Source organism: Mus musculus, chromosome 13, assembly GCF_000001635.26.
Source record: "Mus musculus strain C57BL/6J chromosome 13, GRCm38.p6 C57BL/6J".
In the NCBI taxonomy this organism is placed as follows: domain Eukaryota; kingdom Metazoa; phylum Chordata; class Mammalia; order Rodentia; family Muridae; genus Mus; species Mus musculus.
Window position 1 is genome coordinate 17,931,833 of NC_000079.6, and position 16,238 is coordinate 17,948,070.

General features: G+C 42.6%; 1 protein-coding gene across 1 annotated transcript in view; it reads right to left on the reverse strand.

Annotated features, from left to right (window-relative positions):
* Rala (v-ral simian leukemia viral oncogene A (ras related)) overlaps nucleotides 1–12,385 on the reverse strand; it is a 63,643-nt gene extending 51,258 nt beyond the window's left edge. Inside the window, exon 1 of the mRNA NM_019491.5 lies at nucleotides 12,185–12,385. The gene's annotated coding sequence lies outside the window, so the exon portion shown is untranslated. The remainder of the gene's footprint in view (nucleotides 1–12,184) is intronic.
* Nucleotides 12,386–16,238: the final 3,853 nt, after the last annotated feature.

A 16,238-nucleotide genomic window follows, 5' to 3' on the forward strand; every position in this document is an offset into this window, starting at 1 on the left:
AGAGTTGTTACTCTAGGTTATCCCTGGATACACTCATCGGATTACACACCAGCTTTGCCATATGCCCTAGAGAACCAATGATGCAAGCCAGAACCACAGCAGGATAAAGGGAGCTTCAGCTTAGGAGGCCGAGAGAAGTTAACATCAAATCTAGAAGAATGCCAGAGAGAAGCTAGAAGAAAACAGTATCCATTTGTAACTGGGAAACCACCAAGAATCCTAGCCTTGCTCGCCATTGTATTCTGTTGCCCCCTGTAGTGGCTATTCCTGGTTGTCAACTTGACAATATTTGGAATGAACTACAATCCGGAATTGGAAGGCTCACCAGTGACCCTTATCTGGAGGCTTGGAGATCCTTATCTGGATCTTGGTTTGAAGATCTTGAGCCATAGTGGCTATGGATTCCAGAAGATTGAATCTCCGAGTTTAAGGAACACACCCTTAATCTGGGCTACGCCTTTCATCTGGGATTAAAGGTGTGGTGGAACACACCTTTAATCTGGGCTCCACCTTCTGCTGGAGACAATATAAGGACATTGGAAGAAGGGAGTCTAGCTCGAGCTCTTGCTCCTTCGCCTGCTTGCTGCGTGAGACTGAGTAACTGCTAGATCCTTGGACTTCCATTCACAGCTGCGACTGAACAATTGTTGGGAATTGGGCTGCCGACTGTAAGTCATCAATAAATTCCTTTACTATTTAGAGACTATTCATAACTTCTGTGACTCTAGAGAACCCTGACTAATACAGAAGTTGGTACCAGGAGTGGTTCTAGAGTAACAGAAGTACAAGGATGAATCTTTTAAAATACTGGAATTGGCTTGTTGATCCACCAGCACTTTCAAATATTGAAATCTCTCCAGATTCTCTCCCTCCTGGGAGCTCAGAGAATTTTGAAGACCCATGGTTGAAACTATATTCCGAACTTAAAGAAGCTAATGCCCTTGATTTTCTTAATGAATTAGGTGATTCAGTGCACAAAGCTTTCTACAAGATGGGGAAAAAATCGAAAAATGATTTTACTGGCTGGCTGCTCTTAGTATCTGTGGAAAAAATGATGAATGAAAGGAAGGAGTTGTGTGATAAAATCGAAAGGCTCCAGACACAAGTAAACGATCTAAAAGTTGCTAAGTGTGTCCTTGAGGAGAATCTTCTCTCTTGTAGCAATAGAGCTCAAGTTGCAGAAAATCAAACAGAAACTCTCATTGTAAGGTTGGCTGAACTACAGAGAAAATTCAAGTCTCAGCCTCAGAGTGTGTCGACAGTTAAAGTAAGGGCTCTAATTGGCAAAGAATGGGATCCTACAACATGGGACGGGGATGTGTGGGAAGACCATGTTGAAGCTGAGAATTTTGAATCCTCAGATTCTCAAGGGTTTGCCCCACCTGAGGAAGTAGTACCCTCAGCCCCACCTCTTGAAATAATGCCTTCCCCACATGAGGAAATTAATTTTGCAGAGTCTGCTCACGGCCCACCAATAGTTTCTTCTAGACCTGTAACCAGACTCAAAGCAAAACAGGCTCCTAGAGGGGAGGTAGAAAGTATAGTCCATGAGGAAATTCGCTACACTACTAAGGAGCTTAATGAGTTTGCTAATTCATTCAAGCAGAAACCTGGTGAATATGTGTGGGAATGGATTTTAAGGGTGTGGGATAAGGGTGGAAGGAACATAAAACTAGAGCAGGCTGAGTTTATTGACATGGGTCCTCTGAGTAGAGATTCTAGGTTTAATACGGAAGCTCGCATAGTTAAAAAAGGTGTCAAAAGTTTGTTTGAATGGTTGGCTGAGGTGTTTATCAAAAGATGGCCTACTGGAAATGACTTGGAGATGCCTGATATTCCGTGGCTTAGTGTTGATGAAGGGATTTTAAGACTTAGGGAAATTGCAATGCTAGAGTGGATATATTGTGTAAAGCATAATTGTCCACAATGGGAAGGTCCAGAAGATATGCCTTTCACCAGCTCTATAAGACGCAAATTGGTGAGAGGGGCACCAGCACATTTGAAGGGTTTTGTTCTTTCCCTTTTCCTTGTGCCAGATCTTAGCATTGGAGATGCTTCTGCTCAATTAGATGAATTAAATTCACTGGGTTTAGTTGGATCCCGAGGTAACAAGGGCCAGGTGGCAGCATTGAATCGCCGGAGACAAGGTGATCCTAGTTATTATAATGGACAGCGTAGACAAAAGAATGTTTATAATAACATACCCAGTAATGGTCAGCACAGGAGAGGTGAAATTTATAATGGCATGACTCGCTTGGACCTTTGGTACTGGCTAATCAATCATGGTGTTTCCAGGAATGAAATACATAGGAAGCCTACTGCATATTTGTTTGATCTGTATAAGCAGAAAAATTCTCAAACAAATGAAAGAAAGGCTACATTAGATCGTGGTAAACAGCAATCTCGGCCAGTGAATCAATTTCCAGACTTGAGACAGTTTGCAGATCCGGAACCCCTTGAATGAAGGGGTGGCCAGGTTCCTCTGAGGAAGGATCTTGATAAGACACTCAAAGGTTTTGCTGTTACCCTTTCTCCAGTTCTTCCCCAGAGGGACCTACGGCCTTTTACAAGGGTAACTGTACACTGGGGAAAAGGAAATAATCAGACTTTTCGGGGTCTGCTGGATACTGGTTCTGAGTTGACACTGATCCCAGGGGATCCCAAGAAACATTGTGGCCCTCCAGTTAAAGTAGGGGCTTATGGAGGGCAGGTGATTAATGGAGTTTTGACTGATGTCCGACTCACAGTAGGTCCAGTAGGTCCCCGGACACATCCTGTGGTGATTTCCCCAGTTCCAGAATGTATAATTGGGATAGATATACTCAGAAATTGGCAGAATTCTCATATTGGTTCCCTGAACTGTAGAGTGAGGGCTATTATGGTTGGAAAGGCCAAATGGAAGCCTTTAGAGTTGCCTCTGCCAAAGAAAATAGTGAATCAAAAACAGTATCGTATTCCTGGAGGAATTGCAGAAATTACTGCCACTATCAAGGACTTGAAAGATGCAGGGGTGGTGGTTCCCACCACATCTCCATTTAACTCTTCTATCTGGCCAGTGCAGAAAACAGATGGATCATGGAGAATGACAGTTGATTACCGAAAACTAAATCAGGTAGTAACTCCAATTGCAGCTGCTGTACCAGATGTAGTTTCCTTACTTGAGCAAATTAACACATCTCCTGGCACCTGGTATGCGGCTATTGATCTGGCAAATGCCTTCTTCTCAGTACCTGTCCATAAGGACCACCAGAAGCAATTTGCTTTCAGTTGGCAAGGCCAACAGTATACCTTCACAGTTTTGCCTCAAGGATATATTAACTCTCCTGCCCTGTGTCATAATTTAGTTAGAAGGGATCTTGATCGTTTGGATCTTCCACAAAATATCACATTGGTGCACTATATTGATGACATTATGCTGATTGGACCAAGTGAGCAGGAAGTAGCAACCACTTTGGACTCATTGGTAACACATATGCGTATCAGAGGATGGGAAATAAATCCAACCAAAATTCAAGGACCATCTACCTCAGTGAAATTCTTAGGAGTCCAGTGGTGTGGGGCATGCAGAGATATTCCTTCTAAGGTGAAAGATAAGTTATTGCACCTGGCCCCTCCTACAACCAAGAAAGAAGCACAACGTTTAGTGGGTCTATTTGGATTCTGGAGACAACACATCCCTCACTTGGGTGTGTTACTTAGGCCTATTTACCAAGTGACTCGGAAAGCTGCTAGCTTTGTGTGGGGCCTGGAACAGGAGAAGGCCCTTCAACAGATCCAGGCTGCTGTGCAGGCTGCTCTACCACTTGGACCATATGACCCAGCAGATCCGATGGTACTTGAGGTGTCTGTGGCTGATAGAGATGCTGTTTGGAGCCTCTGGCAGGCCCCTGTAGGTGAATCACAGAAAAGACCTTTGGGATTTTGGAGCAAAGCTCTGCCATCATCTGCAGACAACTATTCTCCCTTTGAAAAACAGCTCTTGGCCTGCTATTGGGCCTTAGTGGAAACTGAACGTCTGACAATAGGACACCAAGTCACTATGCGACCTGAACTACCCATCATGAGCTGGGTACTATCAGACCCTGCAAGTCATAAAGTGGGACGTGCACAGCAGCAGTCTATTATCAAATGGAAGTGGTATATACGTGATCGGGCCAGAGCAGGTCCTGAAGGCACAAGCAAGTTACATGAAGAAGTTGCTCAAATGCCTATGGTTTCTACTCCTGTTACAATGCCATCTGCTGCCAAGCATGCACCTATAGCCTCATGGGGTGTTCCCTATGATCAACTGACCGAAGAGGAGAAGACTAGAGCCTGGTTTACTGATGGCTCTGCACGTAATGCAGGCACCACCCAGAAGTGGACAGCTGCAGCATTACAACCCCTTTCTGGGACAACCTTGAAAGACACAGGTGAAGGGAAATCTTCACAGTGGGCAGAACTTCGGGCAGTACACATGGTATTACAGTTTGTTTGCAAGAAGAAATGGCCAGATGTACGATTATACACTGACTCATGGGCTGTAGCCAATGGATTGGCTGGATGGTCAGGGACTTGGAAAGATCACAATTGGAAAATTGGTGAGAAAGACATCTGGGGAAGAAGTATGTGGATAGATCTCTCCAAATGGGCAAAGGATGTGAAGATATTTGTGTCCCATGTAAATGCTCACCAAAAGGTGACTTCAGCTGAGGAGGAGTTCAATAATCAAGTGGATAAGATGACCCGTTCTGTGGACAATCAGCCTCTCTCCCCAGCCATCCCTGTCATTGCTCAATGGGCACATGAACAAAGTGGCCATGGTGGTCGAGATGGAGGTTATGCTTGGGCTCAGCAACATGGGCTTCCACTCACCAAGGCTGACCTGGCTACAGCTGCTGCTGATTGCCAGATCTGCCAACAGCAGAAACCAACACTGAGCCCCAGATATGGCACCATTCCTCGAGGTGACCAGCCAGCAACCTGGTGGCAGGTTGACTACATTGGACCACTTCCTTCGTGGAAAGGACAGCGTTTTGTTCTTACTGGAGTAGATACTTATTCTGGTTATGGATTTGCCTTTCCTGCACGTAATGCCTCTGCTAAAACCACCATTCACGGACTGACAGAATGCCTCATCTATCGTCATGGTATTCCACACAGTATTGCTTCTGACCAAGGAACTCATTTCACAGCCAGAGAAGTACGACAGTGGGCCCACGATCATGGAATACACTGGTCTTACCATGTTCCCCATCATCCTGAAGCAGCTGGTCTGATAGAAAGATGGAATGGCCTTTTGAAGACACAGTTACAGCACCAATTAGGTGGTAACAGCTTGGAAGGCTGGGGCAGAGTTCTTCAGAAGGCAGTATATGCTTTGAATCAGCGCTCGATATATGGTACAGTTTCACCCATAGCCAGGATTCATGGGTCCAGGAATCAAGGGGTGGAAAACGGAATAGTTCCACTTACTATCACTCCTAGTGACCCTCTAGGAAAATTTTTGCTTCCTGTCCCCATAACTCTAGGTTCTGCTGGCCTAGAAGTTTTGGCTCCAGAGAAGGGAGTGCTCCTACCAGGAGCTACAACAAACATTCCATTGAACTGGAAGCTCAGACTTCCCCCTGGTCATTTTGGGCTTCTAATGCCCTTAAACCAACAGGCTAAAAAAGGAATAACAGTGTTAGGAGGGGTGATAGATCCAGATTACCATGGGGAAATTGGATTACCTCTTCACAATGGTGGTAAGCAAGATTATGTCTGGAGTGTAGGAGATCCCTTAGGGCGTCTCTTAGTACTACCATGTCCTGTGATTAAAGTCAATGGGAAACTACAACAGCCTAATCCAAGCAGGATGACAAAGGACGCAGACCCATCAGGAATGAAGGTATGGGTCAATCCTCCAGGAAAAGAGCCAAGACCTGCTGAGGTGCTGGCTGAAGGTGAAGGAAATACAGAATGGGTAGTAGAGGAAGGTAGTTATAAATACCAATTAAGGCCACGTAACCAGTTGCAGAAACGAGGATTATAAAGTAATATGAATGCCCATTGTAAATTTACTAATGCGTTTGCGATTGTACGAGGGATAGTTATATCATGTTAGGCGTATTTACAACCTTGTTATTGTTTCATGTGAACATGAGATATTATTTGTGTCAAGTTGACAAGGGGTGGATTGTAGTGGCTATTCCTGGTTGTCAACTTGACAATATTTGGAATGAACTACAATCCGGAATTGGAAGGCTCACCAGTGACCCTTATCTGGAGGCTTGGAGATCCTTATCTGGATCTTGGTTTGAAGATCTTGAGCCATAGTGGCTATGGATTCCAGAAGATTGAATCTCCGAGTTAAGGAACACACCTTTAATCTGGGCTATGCCTTTCATCTGGGATTAAAGGTGTGGTGGAACACACCTTTAATCTGGGCTCCACCTTCTGCTGGAGACAATATAAGGACATTGGAAGAAGGGAGTCTAGCTCGAGCTCTTGCTCCTTCGCCTGCTTGCTGCGTGAGACTGAGTAACTGCTAGATCCTTGGACTTCCATTCACAGCTGCGACTGAACAATTGTTGGGAATTGGGCTGCCGACTGTAAGTCATCAATAAATTCCTTTACTATTTAGAGACTATTCATAACTTCTGTGACTCTAGAGAACCCTGACTAATACACCCCCCAAAGCCCAACCTTGAGGACATCTCAACATATGTCTCTAGTTAAGTTTCTCTTAAAGAGAGTAGAGAACTGCAATCTTTAAAAGGCATATCCATAACTAAATTAATATCCAGTTACAATATAAGCATCTGCATACTAACTTAATATTGTTCTAGAGAGACTAGCTAAAGTAACCAAACCAGCTAACACACATAAACACAGAGAAGAAGGAAGGAACTGTATTTACATGTGATGTGACAGTATCTGGAAAGTGTAAGAGAAAACAGTGTAAAGTAACTTAGAATTCAGCAAGGTAGCAGGAAAACAAGCAGAAATCAGCAGTATTTCTTTCCATAAATAATAACCAGATAGAAGATATATCTAAAAAAGATAAAATATGACTAAACTTAATAAGAACCATATAAAAGTTGTATTAAAAAGTTAGTTCTCAAGACATAAAAAAATAAAGAAGAAAATAAAGACATTGCTTGCTCTTCATTAATGTTAAAATGTCTCAATACCATGATGATGTCAACTACTCCTAAGCAAACCCATAAATGTAATGCAATTCCAATAAGAAAACCAACAGAGTCAGACAAACTGATGCTAAAATTCACAAGGGAAAAAAAAATACAGCAGAACAAGAGAAACAGGAGGAGAAGCTGCAATAGGGGCTACCCAGTCAGACAGCACACCACACCCCAGTGCAATATAGATCTCTATGACTAGGGCGTTGGTACTGGCACAGCACTGGCCAGAAAAGCCAACAGAATAGAATACACCCATTTCCATAGTGTGTCAAATGAGCAAATATTGGTTTTCGTAAGTGGCACTGGATAACTATTTCAATAGTTGAAGGTGGTGAATTAGATTCATTTATCATACCATATACAGAAACATGCTCCACGTGGAACTAAACATGAGAAATAAAACTGTACAATATATACAAATTTCTCTACAATCTAAGGGCATAGAAAAGCTTGGTATGGTTAGAACTCCAGATGAAATAAGTTTAAGATGACTATATTAAATTAAGCAAGAGAAGACTTCATGGCAAAAACAACATGAGCAACACCAAAGGATGACTAACTATTTTAACATATGCCAACATTAAAAGGTAATGTTCTTAAATAAAAAATAAGTTGAAAAGATGAAGGAAAAATACCAAAAAATCATGTAGAAAACCAGGCTAATAACAATAATAAAATGCTTCTTAAGCATATTTGAAAATGTTCAACTCACCCAAAAGAAAACTACAATCATGGTGGCCTACACCTGAACTCAGTCCACAGGAGAGTACAAGAAAGCACTCTCCACGGTGTAGTAAGTACTGGGAGAGCGGTCACAGAGACACAGAAGTCTCCTCTCAACCCCAACCTAAGGCAGAGCCTCTCTATTTATTCCAACTTATAGTTGTCCTGCCTTAGCTATTATAATTATCAGAACTATAGGTATGCCCACCTTACTATTTTGTCTAGTCTTGAAGATTTTTCTTTCTTTCTTTTAAGATACAGGTCTAGAAAAAAACAAAACAAAACAAAAAGCCAAAAAAAAAAAAAAAAAAAAAAACCAACCCAAAACAAACAAACAACCCCCCAGCTACACATAGACATAATTCTTGGAAACAGTGTAACCCAATGGGGAAGCCTGAAAGACAGCAGTTTACCAGACTGGGGAGAAGAGTGGTCAGAACTCCAGAAGGGGGGATGGGATCACCCAGTGAACACCAGGATTCTGTGTCACGGCACTGCTGGAACTGCGCTTGCAGGAAGGGGTGGGCCAGGGAGTGAGTTTAAGTAAGTAGTCCTTCTGGAAGGTTCTATGTACCAGATTGAGGGTCACGTTCAACATGAGCCACAGAGGATTTCAACCAGTGGAGTAGGATGGATGTTTTAAATATGAGGAACACTATAGGCTAAGCGGGGTCTCAGTGATCAGAATAAACCTAGACAGCACTCGCAAGTCACTAAGTAGCCTCCATATTCAATGGGTACTACCATAGCTATTTGGTTGTATTAAAAAGTGACAGAGATCTTATGGCTTAGATGACCATCATCAGAGGCTTTGCGGGATTTCATCCATTTTACATAGCATCTGAAATCAAGTCATTTCATAATCTTTGGCTGGACTGTCCATAATCATACTGTGAAACCCTGACACTTAGTTTCAAATCTGAATCAAACAATAGAATTGGAACTCAGAGTTAAGTAAATTATATATGTCAAGAATTTTGTCCCTTGTATCTAACACAAGACACTGTGCAGGGCTTTCAGGAAAGCATCATATTATTTAATTTCTACATGACATTTCCTTCAGCTTTTCAATTTTTTATATTTAAGCGGGGCAGTGGTAGTGTCAGCACTCAGGAGACAGCGGCAGGCAGAGCTCAGAGTTTGAGGCCATCCTGTCTACAGAATGAGTTCCGGGACAGCCAGGGTTACACAGAGAAACACCTGTCTCAAAATCCCCACCCCTCAAAATAAATAAATAAAATTAATGGCTTATATAGGCTACTCTCATGATGTTGAGGAAATAAACCTTTACTTACATGTATGATTAAATCAATGATGAAAATTCCCTTGTAAAATGTACTCAGCTTTAAAAACTAAACAAGAAATCCTGTTCCTTGTTGGGGGCTGGAGACGGAACTCTGGTATTTGGAATGACAGCATCTCATTCCCATCTTTTAAACCAAGGGATGGGCATGCCCTCCCTCCATTACTTTCTTAAACTCCACACTTGCAGGGGAAAAGGCAACCAGACCTATAAGAATAGAGTTCTACAACTCTTTTTGTTTTTTAAAATATTCTTCCTACTGTCCTACATTGATCCCATCTACATTAGTGGAAGAAAGAAGGAAACAAATATAATTACAAACAGGGCCGGCTCCAACAGGTGCTGCAGAAGTACAAAGCCATCAGAGATCCTGTTCTGAGTTCCTTCTCTACCAGGACACCTACAAGCACAATGTTTGACCAGTTGTCATCTTGGTACACAACAGACTGTATGTAGGAGTACAGTTACATTGTGTTCGTAAGCACCTTGGAAATAAAGATGCCTGCAGCTCCCACTTGGCTAGTCACTGGTGACTCCAGGCCATCCTTCGGGACTAAGAGTGAGAAGCATAGTATCTTTTCTGGAAGCTCGGGTCAGTCAGAATCACTTTCCCCTTGACTTTTAGGATTAGCTGCAATTTTCAGTGCTCTTGGAAATTGTTACTGTACTTTTAAATCCTAGCTCTATTACACGCTAGCTTGTGAAATAACTTGACTTAGTGTTGGGGAAGACCATCCATCTGGAAGAGCTATGATGGAGATAAGAAATAATATAAGTATATTGGTATCATTACAATCCTCAGCAAAGTGCTTGATGGGCAATCAATATATAAGAACTATTATTACCAAGATAGGTGCTGAATTAAAGAAGGGAAATCTAACCTCTGGATAGTAATGTTATGAAACCAAAGGCTTCTCTCTCCTTAATCCAAGAATTATAGTATCTTATAAAACAATGGAAACTGTCTCCTACCTCTTCAAGATCAGTCTCTTCCCTAGTTAACACTCACAGCTTCCAGTATTTGTAAAATGATTGCTCTTTTTACTCATTTATAAAAGAATACAAGAACCTATTAGTTTGGTGGACCCATATACAAGAAGTGATATTGGTACATTTATTTGTACTCTGTTTATTTAAAACGCTACTTAGAAGACAGTGCAGGACCACCATATACTAGAAGACAAAGATACGTGCAGCTTAACCTGAGAATAATGCAACCATCTATAGGCCAAAACATTCCCTTAAAAATGGTGAGGAAAAAATTGGTGAACATTCTTTCCTATAATTCTTTCCTATGATTAGTTTCCCCCACACGGAGTGCCCTGGGGAAAAATAGTTGTAATGAAATACTACTTCAAAATAAACGTGCATTTGCACACCCAGCAGAGAGAGAAGCATGTGGATCTCCGAACATCAAAGTGCTGCTGATCAAAGATGCCAAGGTCACGTCGGGGTGTCAGAAGATTTCATGTATCCTTGACAAAAAATGAGCCACTCTGAGAAACCGTGCTTTTCACCTTATTTCTAAGCAGCATCAACTCCTAACTTCCTCTTTTTAAAGGCTGGGTACAGTTATCACAACCCCAAGAATATACTTGCAATCTTTTGCCAGTAAATCTCTTCCTTCTAACTCTGGATATACTCTAGAAATAAACATGAAACAATAAAATATAAATGAGTATTCGTCTAATCACAGTCCCTAAATATTTTTAACCTTTTCCAGGTCAGAATAGTGAAAATGAAATTCTTCCTGAATTTTTCCTTGATCTCCTGGAGAACAAAAAAGACAATGCAAAATTTTCATGTTCCAAGAATCCCAAAGTAACAAAACTGTGCTCTTAACAAAATTGTTTGGAGGCCTTGCTAGAGATGGAATCTAGTACCTTTTGCTTGGTATGCAAGTACCAGCCACAGTCAATCGCTTCTGGAAAGTGACTTTTCCATCAACTGTACACATTCACATCCATTCAGTGAAGAAATGTGGGGAGTTCTGAGCACTTTACGTGGTAACAGAGAAGATGAAAAGGCTCCTCCTCTGAAAACAACTGAGCCGTAGAAACATCTTAAGGGTCACAGGAGTCATTTATAAGAATATTGTATCAACAGATACAAACAGCATAGGTAATAGTACATATTAACAAGCATAAGCCAAAGGGAATGCCTTCTACACTGTGAGTAATAAATCTGTTAGTCAATTTTGGGAACGTGATTAAAGCTGTAATTTATTTACAGGAAAAGAATTTACAGAAATAAAGGTTCTCCCGGCACACGTACCCAAACTGTTTGTAAATTGTGTGCTTCCTGGCTTGACAGGTAGGGCGTGGCACCAGAGTTCTCACAGTAGCTCAAAGACACTCAGATGAGCTCTCACAAGTCTGGACGTTCTGGTTTCCATGCAAAGGCCAGTAAATTCTTTAATTCCTCCTAAGTCTCCCGACAACACAACCACCTCAGCGCCACCACGCCCGCCCACTCCAACACACGAATGCCCAAGTAAAGCACACAAATCGTATCTTCTACTCCTTGACATCTTTCAGGCACCGAACGCGGAAGATACCCCCATCACACAATGCCTACATTCCCTTCCTCTTCTAAAGGCTAAACCTGTACTAGAAGAGCCTTCGAGCATTCAGCTGGACGCGTCTAAAGACTTTAGTCTGAAAACGCCATTCCTTCCAAACACTGGCAGAGAAGCTCGAAAAGCAGCCGCTCTGTACCGGCAGAGTGGCTTGAAAGCGAGGGAGGTCGGGGTGGAGTGCGGCGCAGGGACTGCGGCGGCGGCGGCGGCGGCCCCAGGTCGCGGGCACCGCCCGGGCACAGCCCTGGGAGCCACCGGCGCTATACAGGTGACCTTCCGGAGACGCCGCCCGCTGTCGGGGCGCAGTCGGGTCCCAGCCCAGGCGGCAGGCGGGACGTGCAATCTCGGCGGCCGCGGGCCCGGCCCGTCGGACACACCCCCGCCGCGGCCCGGCCTCCCCGGCCGGCGAGCTCTCACCTGCACCGCGAGCCGCTCGACCCGCGGGCTCTTGGGCCTCGGCTGCGCCGATCGGACCGCGCTCGGAGTTCCGCGCGGGGCGCGGCAAGAGGAGTCCGGAGGGCGGCGGCAGCGGCGGCGGCCTGGGCGGCGGCGGAGGAGGAGGACTCCGGCGCTCCGCTCTAGGGAGACCCACCCTCCTCCCGGCCGCTCTGCAGCAGCCGCCGCAGATCACTTCCGGGGCGCGGGCCAGCGGGGCGGGGCGCCAGGCCGCACTTCCTGGCCGTGGGGCCGAGTACTCCATGGCGACTGCGAACAAAGGCTCTACGGGCGCGGGGGAGGCGCAGTGGTACAGCCTCCCGGTGGACCCACGGCGAGTCCCCGGGTTCGCGAGGCGTAGCCCGCCCCCCCCCCCCAAGGCCGTGCCGGGATTCCCGTGTCGCGGTGTTTTCGTCTTCCCCGGACATGGAGGGGTTCCTGGAGAAAGAAGGGGAGGGGGAGGCCGCCATCTTGCTTCTGGGGGCTGCTAGGTTCTCTTGCAAGAGTTTTCCAGTGTGTAGCCTGCAACGTGGTTTGTCGCAGATCAAGTCCGAGTTGGTGGATTGGTCGCTTGTCCTGGTTGGAGGGTCTCGGTAGCTGACCGAGTGGAGAACTGGCCTCAGCATATGGGCTTCGGGTTCCTTTTGGAGTAGACCCTTCGACACTAGATTTGGCACTGAGATAAGGCGACGGCTCCGTAACACACTAATGTCTTAAATTAGTAGTTAAACTGAATCGGTTGTTTTCTTTAAAACTGCCCACAAGTTCGAGATAGTTTGCCTAGTGTCTGTTAGCGGCCACACGTTCTTCCCTGGACTTTAAAATTCTCATTTCCTTTGGCCCCAAATGAAGAACCAACGGCTTGGTTGGTTGGCATGACTACTTAAAGGAATGAATGTACACTCAATCAAGTTTGCAGTCTAGAAACCTAGTACTTGGCGTTTGGAAGTATGAATGGAGGGAAGACTTGATAACTTTACTAACAATAGGTTAGAGTTTTAAACTTAAGTATGATCTTTTTTCCAGTACAAAAAGACGATGGTAAATGTGGATCCAAATAAAGGGAGTCCCCGCAGAACAGGGATCAGTGGTTCATGGAGAAGGCTGAGTGCCACTTATCTGTCTTAAAAGTTCTACAAGAGCTGATGAGAAAGATGAGGCTACAGAAGGAGACAGGAGTCAAGTCATGGCTGGCTTTTGTGTCTATTAAATTCTGGAAGTAGAATGGCTGGATACATCAAATTTTAAGCAGTTTATAAATGGAGGACCGATTAATGGGGGAGTTGGGCAGTATAGCAAACATAGAGTAGACAGTGAACTATTGCAGAAGAGGAAAGAGAAAGGTATTTTTAATAGTGCCAGTAACCAACCAAAAGATGATTCCCAGATGATGAAGCCATATAAGCATCATAAGCCAAATAAGAATTGTTTGCTGGGCAGCTGGAGGGTAAGAGAATTGGAAGTCAATGTTTTGTTTTTGGAAAGATGCAGGATAAAAGTGTACTTTGTGTATGTGGTTTTGTCCTGGCCATGTAACTGGGGGGTGACCTTGAACTTCAGACTCACCTAACTCCATCTCCCAAGTGCTGGTAATAGAGACTTGCACCATCAAGTCTGGTTTTGCTGGGGCTAGAACCCTGAGTTTCATACCTAGCCACCAAACACTCTTGCTCCTAGAGCTATAGCTCGATTGCGGAAAGGTGTACTTTACTGAAGAGGCGAAGAAGGATGGACATAGGTTACAGGAAAAGGGTTTCTTTAGTCTGAAGTGAAATGGTGTTATCTAGTGGTAGTTGCTGTGTGCTGGGTTCCAAGTTCTGGAGTGGGCAGGACGAGCTGAAGTTAGATATGCCATAGGTTTATATTGCCACTTTCAAGCAGATGCAGTCTCACTTCATTGAGCACAATTTCAAAACTTTTTCTCCTTTCTGCTTTACTTAAGAGAAAATTTTAAAATACTGTATTAATCTCACTGTCCATAGCCATTCTAATATTATTCTAGTACCTAGTGGTCTACATGAAGATATGAACAAATAACTGATGTGTGGAGGTCTCAAGAGGCAGGGGGAACTGAAATCCAAAACACAGATTGAAAAATGGCCTCTTACTGTAAAAAAGAAAAAAAGGCCTAAACAATGAATATGGTCAATAAGTTAGCTTCATTATATTCAGAAACTTGTATCCTTAATTTTTGAGTGAATTCTTACAATAAACTATGTAATATGTTACAAAGAAGAAAGCAACACATTTTATTCAAGTGTCCTACTTATTAATATTATCTTTCTTGATTCCCAAGACTCAAACTGCCTACATATTAGGGATATTTTGAGACTTCCCTTCTTTTGTAAAAGAAAAGGGTCTGAAATACATTAATTATGATGTGACCTTATCCCCCTTCCTTGACTCTGAGCTTAAACAGCTGCTTCCTCTCTAACAGCATTTGGTTCTTCTGGCTTCTCTGATCTGGTTTAATTCACTGATTGTTCCATCCAGATTGTATAAATACTTTCTCTTCTGCTCTGTCCTTATTTCTGCACTTATCTGGGAAAAACCAATCTGCTTATTAAATAGCTCTTTTTAACAAGGGTCATTTAAATTAAATTAGAACTCTGCATGAAGATGTGAAAGTATTCTGTTGACATATATATCCATACCCACACAAGAACAACTAGGAACTGATGCTAAGATGTGATAATAACCCTGAAATATAATATAAAATTGAACAAAGTTAAAGTGGATCTCAATTTTGATATTCACAGATGCTGTTCAAAGGTCATTTTCACACTATGTCAAAATGTATCAAAGAGCACTTTAATACATTAATTTGAGTTATTTCCAGTGATAAAATGCATAATCTTATTTATAACTAACAAGCATAAAACCTGTTTAGTACTAAAAGATTGAAAAATTATGCAGGGAATTAAACAGAATCAAGTGTATCTATTGTCTCATTTAAGAGAAATATTTCATTACAATCAGATTTTGGTTTCTAAATCATACAATGATAAAAGGATAACGTAAAATACCTTATGTACTCTAACTATATACTAAAAGTACAAAATACTACTCAATTATAGATCCAAAATTTTATATTATTAACATTTCTCATAATAGATCAAAAATAGGGCCTATTTTTGATCTATTATGAGAAATAGGTATAGCAGTGAATGCCTATAATTACATCACTGGGGAATTGGAAACATCAAGACTTCAAGGCCATCCTTGGCTACACAGTGAGTTCAAGGCCATTCTGGACTACGTGAGAATCTGTACAGTACACTCATAATCATATCAAAAATTCAAATTGGCATATTAAACAATACAAAAACTTCATTTATGTAAATCAAAGATTCCATAACATGAAGGAATATTACCATCTTTATATAATTTTTCTACACAGAAAGTGTTAATGACTGATGAAATTTTACCTGATTTAACCCAGAGCAGAGTAACTTCTAGAACAGGACAATGAACATTTGTATTTGTGTTTTTCTTATCCTTACTGCAGTCCAGTTATGGTTCTAAGGATTCTACAGATTTTATTGCATTAAATCTTAAAATTATACAAAAGAACTTGCTAAAAAAAATTGCAAGAAAAAATTTTCTTTTTGTCTCACCTCTCCATTCTGCATTTGCATACAATCACTAAGAAGGCAGCCAAGCCTGGTAAGAGTAATTTATCAGTGACTCATGAGGCTTGGGGCAGTTATTGGCTCTATTTAGCGTTCTGTACAATCTCAGATTTTACTGGAACCAGAGCTTCCCAAACCTACTCGTTCCCCAGAATCTGAGGGAGCAAATGCCTTCAGTTTATCCAACATATTTTAATTGGTGGAAATCGAGAAGTCTGAATTTCAATAACTCTAATGTACATTGGAAATCACTGAATAGTCTTTCCCTCTAACTGTATAGAAAGTCTGGAAATCTGTGGTCCAAGAGGGCCTCAAGTTGTCAGAACTCTGTTCTTTCTGTTCCCACTAGTGGAGCGACATCGACGAGGCCAACTACAACACCTGAGCCTAGATATACAAGCGAT